The sequence below is a fragment of the Aythya marila genome (assembly GCF_965140915.1).
Source record: "Aythya marila genome assembly, chromosome: 5".
In the NCBI taxonomy this organism is placed as follows: domain Eukaryota; kingdom Metazoa; phylum Chordata; class Aves; order Anseriformes; family Anatidae; genus Aythya; species Aythya marila.
Window position 1 is genome coordinate 43,506,007 of NC_139046.1, and position 11,100 is coordinate 43,517,106.

The 11,100-nt window shown below is 35.1% G+C and overlaps 1 long non-coding RNA gene across 1 annotated transcript; it reads left to right on the forward strand.

Annotated features, from left to right (window-relative positions):
- The first annotated feature begins 4,870 nt into the window (after positions 1 to 4,870).
- LOC309879116 lies at positions 4,871 to 8,648 on the forward strand. Its single transcript, XR_014317672.1, has 3 exons — positions 4,871 to 4,908; positions 5,432 to 5,502; positions 8,446 to 8,648. It is a non-coding gene; the product is annotated as an uncharacterized lncRNA (long non-coding RNA).
- Positions 8,649 to 11,100: the final 2,452 nt, after the last annotated feature.

An 11,100-nucleotide genomic window follows, 5' to 3' on the forward strand; every position in this document is an offset into this window, starting at 1 on the left:
CCATTTAAATATTCCACATATCTGTCAAGACTCAGAAGAATTCTGTAGTGTCAGTTTAAATATAAATATATATAATTCTAGTTAATAATCATCACTTCAAGTCTGTTATGAAAACTGTATTACTCATTCAGAGTATGTGTGATGTTGTGTACGTATGCAGCATTTGTTGCAGCATTTTCATTGATTTATTGGTTAGAAAAACAACCATACTAACTGCAAAACATCAATGACCTCATACAGAAAACAATGCTCTTCAAAGGTAAACTTGTCAATAAGTTTTTATTCTCGTTATTTAAGGAAAAAAAGCATCAGAAATTACCTAGCTTTTTGTATACAGAAAGCTGAAAATTTATATAATAATTTAAAAGCAACTCCTAGCAAAACATCTTTGATGTTTTTCATTTCTGTATTATTTTCAACTAAATCAAACCTTTTCATTTACCAGTGATCAGAACTTTCTTTTTGTCTTGGTAGGAGGTCAGAAAGTTGACAATTTTCTGTCATCTTACAAATAGTCTGAAACACTACACAGTAAAAAATAAACATCTTAATGGTTTGGAAAGTCAAATTGTAATGTTAGTCTAAAACATATCACAAAGTTTGTTTCCCTTAAGTTAGATGTCTTTATTATGTCCCTGCTTACTTAGCCTGCTAGAATAGCCTTTGTAATAAAGATAAAAGTATAACTGTTTTTACAATGAAAGTTTCAAAGTTGTAGAACATATATCTTTATGCCCAGCAAACACAACTAGTACCCATGAATTGCATTTCAAAGCTTTTAATCTCCATGACAACCCACCTCAGATTCTTCAATAAAATGCCACTTTACATGCACACAAACATACTCATTTATGCACACCTACCATGTGTTCATAAATATCACCAGTGCTGTGGATCTTAAAATCATATATAATACCACTGATTTCTTTCTCTTTGAGAACTAGTCAGTCAGCACTCCAGCTAAAAACTTAATTTGTATCATTCTCTTTATATTAACTGTTGAATAAATAAAAGGCAAAGAGATAATATACAATGTGTTTCAAACAGATAAGGCCATACCTTGAGTTTTGGCAAGCATTAGGAGAAATACCTGACAAATAAATAAATATGAATTATTTCAAAAACCTGTATATCAATCACAAGTTGCATGGCAGAATTACTCACAGTACTTTTTCTATCTCGGAAAGGAAATGGTTGACTTATGTATTATAAGCAGAGCACTCTATAAGTTGTGTGAGGAAGGATCTAATTATTGATATGAGTCACATATTGATGTAAATGTGGCTCACACCTAATACTAGAAAAATCACAACAAATGTTTAAAAAACTGTCCCAAGACTAAAGTTCAATTTAAGCCACTCCAGGAAATAGAGATCTGCCTACACAAAAGAAACAGATATTTGCTGCCAGTTGCCCAGTTTGTAATACTGCATTCACAAAATTCACTAATAACGGTCAGTTATCTTGCCTGATCTGTGTTTTCAGGACTAATGCCCTGGACTATCCATGCTTCCAGAGCTGTAAAACACCTGCTAGAGAGAATGTGCCAGTGCAGAATGTTGTATTTTCACAAATGGAAGAAACATTTCAGAACTAAAAGTGGGTCTGTCAAGCCTTGCCATTGGATGACCTGAACTGGTTAGCACAGCTGCAACTCATATCCTCCTCCAGCCCATGGCTTCAAAAGGCAGCATGCCCCTCTTACCCATAACTCTTTGAAGCATTTGCTTCAATAAATCTAGCCAACATTTCCAAATAACCTGTTTTAATAATCTCTCACATCTAAATCTACAAGACTCTACCCAATCCAAGAGATTTTATTAGGGTTACATGCACGTGTTTCAAGTACAATTTAAACCTGTTAAGCTACTCTGCAAGGTAATGGCTGATGAACTGAACAGATCTCTTTTTCCCTTCCTTCTCCCATGATATGTCAAAGGGTAGCTTAACCATCAGCATCAAATTTGGGAGAAGCACCTTTCTCCCTACATATAAAAGAAGAAAAATTCTGAAGAAGCTTTCAGTCATGGTAACAGCCTTCCCTGTGGCATCCCAGGTCACCTTCCAATTTCTTGCAAGTCTGCTCATCACAACATATTTTATCCTAATTTGTTTTGTCAGTGCAGATCACAGAATCATAGAACAGCTCAGGTAGAAAGGGATCTCTAAAGACCATCAGGTCCAACTTTCCTGGGAAAAGTGAGCCTAGATGGGGTTATCTGGCACCCTGTCCAGATCATGTAAGACATGTATGTAGCTGCCTTATTGTCAGTCTGGACGTAGAGGTGAAAAACACAGCAGAGAAAACAGTGGAACACCTCCAAGTATCTATTGTGCTAGGTATGAACAAAAATTCTCATCATTGTCTTTGTTGTCCATTCATTTCTACCATCCCTGCACTGACCTTCTCCAGAGGTCACTCCACTGTACATGTTAGAGGAATGAAGGCCTCTTCAGTGTATCACTTTTTGCATGCTATGTCAGAGGAGCTTAAGCATTTAGAAGGACTTAAGGGCATGTTGAAAAAGATAGAGTTAGAAGACCTTCTCTGCATACATGAATGACTTGGCCTTTAAAGGAATCTCAAAAGACATTATGGATTCAAGGTGGTTGGCTCACATACTGTCTGCCCCAAAAGCCTCACCCTCTTTCTATGGCTCTATCGATATTGAAGATCTATCGTGCATTCTAAAATGGCATTGCATTATATTCTAAAATAAAAATAACATGCATAAACTTCACAGATTAATACCAAATTAAGTTGTGTACAAACTTCAGTATATAAAGTCTGCAGTCCATTCCATGCAATTCATAGTAAGAATAAGTATCTTCTTCATACTGAAATAGTTCAAGTGTCAAACAAATGTTTCACTTAAAAAATAAAAAAATAAAAATAATACATCCATTTTATAACTACTACATCATGCAGTTAATTCTCAAGTCAAAAATACCATTTCTCTAGGATCCTAATGACATTTATAGGGTCTATAATTAAATAAACAAAAGATACTTTACCATGTCTCAGTGTCTTGTCCCTGTAAAAATAACATGCTGTACTTCTGCAGAAATATATCTTTTTTTTTTTTTTTCTGTTTAGTTTATTACCTACGGAGAAAAAGTTTTAGGTATCTTTTTATGTCTTGTAGCTGTAGTCCCTAAACTATATGTAATTACTTTCAATGAAAAAAGAAAACTATAATGGGAATAGCTTTATTGTCATATTTTTACTAGTGGGTGTGAGAAGTGATTTAACTTACAGGTACTGATTATTTAATTGTATTGATATAGAGCATACAGCCTACCATGACTAGTGAATCATTCAGACTGACAAGAGGAGGTGTAAAAACTCTTCTTGCTTCTATTCTGCCACATCCTTCCATTTTACAAAGGAAAAAGCTTTATTCATAGGTGGGGGTTAGTAAGCCATTAAAGTTCTTGGTAACAGCTATGAATGCATAAAGCAAACACATCAAATCCATATGGTAAAGTTCTGAAATTAATTGGATAGTGAAACAAACTATTCTGAGAGATGACTATATCATCAGATACACAATATAGCTAACTCTGAGCCTACTTATGGTTTAAAAATAATCTTTGTAAACTTTAAAAAATTAAGCTTATATACAAATTGCTTATTCCATTTCATTTGTTAGTGTATGACCTTTACTCAACACAGTTGTTGCGTAAACCCATTTACTTGTTTAGATGTGAAAAGACACCACAAACTATTAAAGTCTTAGCTACATCATTATGTATGAAAGTAATTGTACTGTGTATTTTTTCAACCTATGGACCTGCAGCAGTAGTTGATTAAAAGAGCATGAATTTAGCCTGCAAAATAATTGTGCTTTGGACAATACTTGACCAAAAGTAATTAGCAGAATTTAGAAAAATTCTCAGTATGGCTTTCAGCAACCTGAATAGAGAAGTTATCTATAGGTAAGCTTGAATATGACTGCTTGAGTTCTACAGTCATATTATACAGGAATAATAGAGTTCAGATATTGGATTCACAACAAAGCACAGACTTTGGGCTCAAAAAAGAATAATCTGTTTCTCTTTTCTTCTTCATCAGGTTTGGTTATATTTTTCACTAAACACAAGATGAAGAAAAGTAAGAGACTAATGGATTCATAAAAACTCTTCAGTTATTTTCATTATCTCTTCTTCCTGGGGATAATTAAAAATAAAATGCATGTCATCTGGTGTCTAAATAGTTATCATTTTATATAGTTCCAGACAACAACAGATTTTAGAGCTATGCTTTTCTCATCCTTTTTCCTATAATCAAATTATGTGCATCTTTCTGTGTTTTTTTTTATTTTTTCACTATGTAGTATGCATATCTGAAATTATCTTGTATTTTCAGCATCATTAATAATTCCTTTATTGGTATCAATTAATATTCTAAGAAGCTGGGCAAAAGTAATAACCTGAAAGCATTAACTAATGTGCCTAGTAACAGAAACATTAAGCTTAAGATTAGATTTTTCTTTCTTGTATCTTTGTTTCTTGAAGAAACAAAAAACAAAACAGCTGCCTTAGAAAAGATCTAGTATTGGAAGAGCTGTGAACTAGTGATTATATTCACTAAATAGTGAAAGAGTTCCTCTTTTAAGTACTGTCACATGTTTGTTTTGCCAAAAATAAAGTGGGTTTCTTCAACAAATCACTAAAAATCTGTCTGGTATTTGTAGTTCACGAACAGCAATGTCATTGAAGGGAAATATTGTCTCCCTTTTTTGTTTGTTACAAAGGACTATCGTAATGTGTCTGACTGCAAGGCAAAAATCTCAGAAAACGGAGAAGTTGAGAATGGTTGTACATCCTGCACAACTTCGGAAGTGACATGTTAGTAATGGTCCATGGCAAAAAAAAAAAAAGCTGCCACATCTAGACAATTCTTTGGTAAGAACAAATTTTATTTAATGGTATAATGGTATAAAAGTGGATGGCTAGGAAGAGAATGAGACAGACTATTCTAAGTAATGTATCGTGAAAAAAAAAATAGAATTTAACTTATGATGACACTAGAAATGAAAATAGTCCAAAGATGAAATTTGCAGATCCTGAGGCAAGAATCTTTGTGCTTGTATATTTCTCGTAGTTTACTTATAACAACTGGAATTTCATCATTGTTGTTGATTTTCAAGTTGTTTTTCAGAACAATGCATAACACTATTTTTACTTAAACGTGAAATAAATGTAAAAAATATGATAATTCAACTTGTTTATCAATTTATAATTACTAAAAAGGATGAAACCACTAGAATTGAACTCACTCTTTGAAATGACAAAATTGAAGAGAATCATAAAAACAACTTAGAGACCTGAATAGGGAATTTGAGCATTGATACAGGATGTTTCAAGTCTGATAAAGAAATCTATTAAAATATTGTAATTCTGAATCAAATTATAAAAATATTTTTAGATGAAGTGAAAAAAATCAGAGAATTGTAAAGCCTAAAGAAGAACAGATAATGCAATTATAAGAAGATACAGGTGAGCTACTTAAATTATCATATTCCACTTAACAACTCAGTGATCATAATCATTTTACAACTCTATTATATCTAAAGCTGGAAGAATAATTTAGAAAATCATTAACTCCATCTAGTGGTGATTTTCCATAATTTTCACTTACAGCTATGCTTCCATAGGGAACTATATTCCAAGCTTTGATTCTAATTTGTTACACTTCAAGAAACAACAACAGGTAACAACAGCAATCCACTTGATTGGTTTATGAAAATCTTTTAGACTTTTTATAGTATTGAAGCAAATCAGGTTCAAAACATATGCTGAAGAGTTTAAATTATATTCTAAAGGAACTCAGTTAGTAGCAATGCCAACATCTCTTCCAAGAATGGTGCTCAAAATATCTTGAAAAGAAAATCAACAGCATTTTCCATACAGTATAGCTTGGGAAACTGAGGCAAGGGAAAATTTGGCTAGTATTTGGCCACAGCAAGAATGTGGAAAAGAGCATTAGTCTCCGCAGCTGCTCTGGTCAGCCTTCAAACCACAGAGAACCATGATGAGAGAGGCCATCTTTCTCCTTGGATATCTTTGCTCAACCCAAGAACAAACTGATAGTGACTGGCACACCATAAAGCCATATGAAATGAAATGTTACTGGTACTCTCTTTCCCAAGCCATTCCATATGTTCAATTATTTCTTCCCGAAGTGGTATTCTGCATGCTGTCTTTATCAATACCTGTGGAATGACAGCATTTAAAAATAACTTGGTAGAGAACTGGGAGGGACTTGGTAGCTAAACAGTTAAAAAATGCTGGAATTTCATAGGGTACTTATCAGGCATGATCACCCAAAGAAATCATGGAAGTCCTCTTCCAAATTTTAAAGTAATGGAGATACAGAATTACTTCAGATCTTCATACATGAGCCAACTGCAAAATAGCAAGAGATCAGTCAATTGGGAAATCCTCTCTTGAATAATCATTTGGTAAAAGTAGTTTGATAGTAGTTTGTGTTTTGTTATGAGTTCCAGCTGCACTTCTTTTCTGACTCGTCATAAATAAGATGTAGATCAACACAGTAAATGCAGAATTTCAAAAAAATACTATACTTTTTGTAGCAAGTGATGCAGCAAAGGAATCTGTAAGAAACACAGCTTTATTTAATGTATGAAAAAGACCAGTACTGAACTTTTATATTTTGCTTTCTAAATTACAACCCAGACATAGTCCCCTGTGCACAGTTCTAATACATTGTGCTTACAGCTATACATCAGAACTTTCTTCTCCTATTACAATCCTACCTTAGAAAAAGGAAAAAAGCCCAACAGAAGAACAGACATTTTAATAGGAATAATTGTCCAAGTTTAAATTTTAAAACTATCAATTTTATAATATTTTTTTATTTGTAAATATTTGCTTATTTGAAAAGAATAACGGCAGTACTCTCTTGATAGAGATACAAGAAAAGAATGGATTCAAGAAAATAAATACTGTCCTGTTATTTTTAATTTTTTGTCAAGCCAATGTTAAGGCCTTAGGCAATTTGCAAAATGTGAAAAGTCTGGACAACCAAGGATTGTGTTAGTGAGTGTCAGCTCTAAATTTCTACAACAAGATAACACTTATAACATCTCAACCTAACTTATTTGTGTTCTTCGAAGAAGGTCTTCCTCTACAGAGTAGGACGACAGCAAATTAAACACAGAATGCTTATCTCAGGGTAGCACAGCTGAACTCAGATATTATAATAATTAAAACAATCAAGAATTCAGGTAATCTAGGCATTTGAGGGCTGAGAATGCAACCTCATCTTAGTGCTTGAGCTGAAATAGTAAAGAGGTTACAGGTCAAATTTACTTTCTCTGTAAATACCAAAGGAATCATCAGTAACAAATATGAAAATCAAGAATCATATTCACATGCCACTAGTGAATAATCATTCCTTGACTAGTATTAGTTCATCTGGTATTTTCCTTACATTCATCCACAACCTTCATGATAGCATTGCATAGGCCTTTCCCTCCCTAATTTTGACAAACCAAAAGAGAGAGAGAGGGGGGGGGAATCATAATTCCCTGATATCTTCCTGCCTTTTACTTAAGTGAAATACTTAAGAGAGTTCACTGGGGCCATCACCATCTTTCTTTCACTTTTGTCAGACTCCAGAACTAAACTTGCATGCTGAAATTCCTATATTAGCATCTAAATCATTTGAAAAAAGAAAAAGTGTTTCAAAACAACAAAATTGTAACAGCATCTGGATCCTGGAACTGGGATCTTCATTCATATGTAATTCAAAGGCCTTTGTGCAGCACCAGAACAATTATGTACTCCTCCCTAAGGGTACAACACCACTTACATATGGGAATGGAACATTCACCCTGTTTCCATTTTTTCTTGTCTGGGTCTTATGAAAACAAAGGACTTCCAGAGAGCACTGAAGGATGATCTACCATTGTCTGAGAAGCCAAAATTAGCATCTTTATTGTCACAATTAAACCCTAAAGACTTAAAAAAAAATGTATTTTTTAAAAAATGACACCAGCTTCCTTTTTGTTGTGTGAAGCTTTGACTCTGTATCTGTAAAAATTTTGAGAGTCTTAGCTGTCTTAGTTCTGAATGATGTTCAGAGCATCAGTATCAAAGAAAAGAAAATATGATAGACTGGTTATTAGGTGAAAGGGATTTAGAGTGAACTGTAAATGATAGTCGATTGTCAATGACAATTCATGGCTGTGTTCCCATTTTTTTTCCAAAATCTGAAGCTCTTTGCCTCATTAAAGATTAGCAAAAGAATAACAAATCCTCTGCTTTTTTTCTTCTTATTATTATTATTACTTTTTAATTAACTTCTCCATGAACTTTTAGCAGAATTAACATGCTACTCAAGTAATATGAGGGGACAGAATGTTTCTTCAAATAAAGCAAACCATCATGTAATGTACTCTTTTTGTTGACTTTCAGGTGCTTGAGAATTTTTTTCCATTGCATCCACTGACTGCTCCCTCATCTGAGTCTTCCTGGATGGCTGATGCAAACCTGATTCATGCTGTACTGAAATGGACAAGGGCACTCCTACAATCAGTTTTCTGACTTGCTTAGTTATTATTTTATAATCATCTGACTACAGTCTACCTGAGTAAAGCACTTCCATTTTTTTTAATAGATTCAGTTGCTTGCTTACTTCTGTTTAATTATAAAATCTTTAAGATTTTCATAATAAACCAAACAGAAAATATCATTTCTTAAAGGAACACCCCCTGCCCACCTTTAAAATAAGTATTCTATTTCAGAAGTATTTCTCTTTAGAAAAACTATTATATGTGCTTGGATCCTGAATAAGGCATGTAAGATCACTTCTCTGTAAGGCCTGACACTGTTTTGCCCTTTAAAAAACAAGATTCATCTTACTGCTGAAAAGATATTGTGACTGGTTGTTTGCATCTTAATCAAATACTTCACAAAGTGTCATCCAGCATCACCCACAACCTGCAATTAAGGGCTCTACAAAATATTTTCTGCAAGGCAGGTATTACTGACATTTAAATATAACTTTCAAACATAAAACAAAACATAATCTATTCAAGCAAAACAGAACATTTATAACTACTGGCTAGTGTTTGTTCAGGTGGATTGGGAGATGATAAGTGCATTTGGGAAGGCGCAACCCTGGTTATACATGCAGTCTGGGGGATAAAATGCTGACAATCAGCCCCACAGAAAGGGATCTGGGGGCTCTGGTCGACAGCAAGCAGAACATCAGAGTGCCCTAGCAGCCAGGAGGGCCAAGCGTGCCTGGAGTGCATTGGGCACAGCATTTCCAGCTGGTCAAAGGAGGCGATCATCCTGCTCTGCTATGTGTTGGTGCAGCCTCACCTCAAGTACTGTATGTAGTTTTGGGTGATACAGTATAAGGACATAAAACTGTTAAGAGAGTGTCCAAAGGAGGGCTACAAAGATAGTGAAGGGTCTAGAGGGGCAGGTATATGAGGAGCAGCTGAGGTCCCTTGGTTTGTTCAGCCCAGAGCAGAGCAGGTTGAGGGGAGGCCTCATGGTGGCCTGCAGCTCCCTCACAAGGGGAGCAGAGGGGCAGGCACTGAGCTCTGCTCTCTGGGGGCAGTGACAGGACCCGAGGGAATGGCTTAGAGCTGGGACAGGGGCAGTTCAGGCCGTATAACAGGAAAATGTTCTTCATCGAGAGAGTGGTTGGGCACAGGAACAAGCTCCCCAGGGCAATGGTCATGGCACCAAGCCTGGTGGAGTTCAAGAAGCATTTGGACAATGCTTTCAGACACATGGTCTGATTTTTGGGTGGTCCTTTGGGCAACCTAAGAGTTGGACTTGATGATCCCTGTGTGTCCCTTCCAGCTCAGAATATTTTATGATTCTATAAGTAGAAGTTTCTCTGCCTTTTATTTACAAGATGAAAAAGGAGAATCTTCCTAAGTTTCTTTAATTTGCCACAACATTTCAATGAACAAGCGAGTTAAAAATACTTAGATACATAATCTACAACTTTTTGGTCATCGCATGTATATGTAGCACATCACAAGTGCTTTTGCAACTTCAGAAAGGGTAATACATACAATGCATACAATCACTTTCACTTCAATATTGCAGTTATTCCCCCAGCCCCCCAGGGTTTGTCTCCCAAATGCATTTATCTTGCAGAGTGCTAGTCATGGTTCACAGTGTTCAGATATGTCAAAAGAGAAGTGCCATTTAAACTTTTAGCTCAGGGAGGAAAAATTATAAGCAATTCAGCTTATGTCCTGTTTGAAAGGTCAAGGAATGGAACGGAGTGGTATTGCATTTATATAGACACATTAAACTCCTGACCCAGAATGAACACAGCAATGCAGGCAGTATCTGAGCTCTTCTGGGTGAAACCACATGGTCTCACAGCAGGAGAAATATCACTCCTAACTACGGCAGCTTACATACCTGCTTATTATCTGAGCAACCCAGTACCAGGAGACCTGAAATTGCTGTTTTGTGAGGAAATTCCTGCTGCCAAGAATTGGTATGTTTGAGTTTAAAAGACACTGAGAACAGTCAGAAGTGATTTTAGATCAAAACATTCAAACAAGAACCAGAAAAGATAATAGAAATAGGAAAAATAAAAAGGGGGGGAGAGAAAAAAAAAAAAACACATACTTGTGTTTGGTAGTAAATAGTGAGCTAATACTAATGGTAATGTGAAAACAAAGGAACTAAGAGAGTCCATGATAAAAAATAAAAATAAAAATAAAACAAAAAAGGTAAGCTAGCCACGTTTCTGTTAACACCAATTTAAAAGAAAAAAAAATAGTTTACTTTTATTAATATATGATCATACAAATGGAATATAAAATGCTGCCATCATGGTTAGGCCCTAAAAGCTTGAAAAGCTATGCCATGACTGAGCATCTCCACATGTGAGCTGGAGCTCTGGAGTATGGAGCCTACCATACTTCAGATGGTTAGAGAAGGATGCTGTTATTTGTCAGAGGTTTACATAAATAAAGAAAAATGTTTGAAGCTCCATCTAAAAACAAAACAAGACAAACAAAGCAACATTAAAATGTTGATTCTTTCTTTAGAGTTTTTTCTCCCTTTTGGGTAGGGCTACCTCAATGA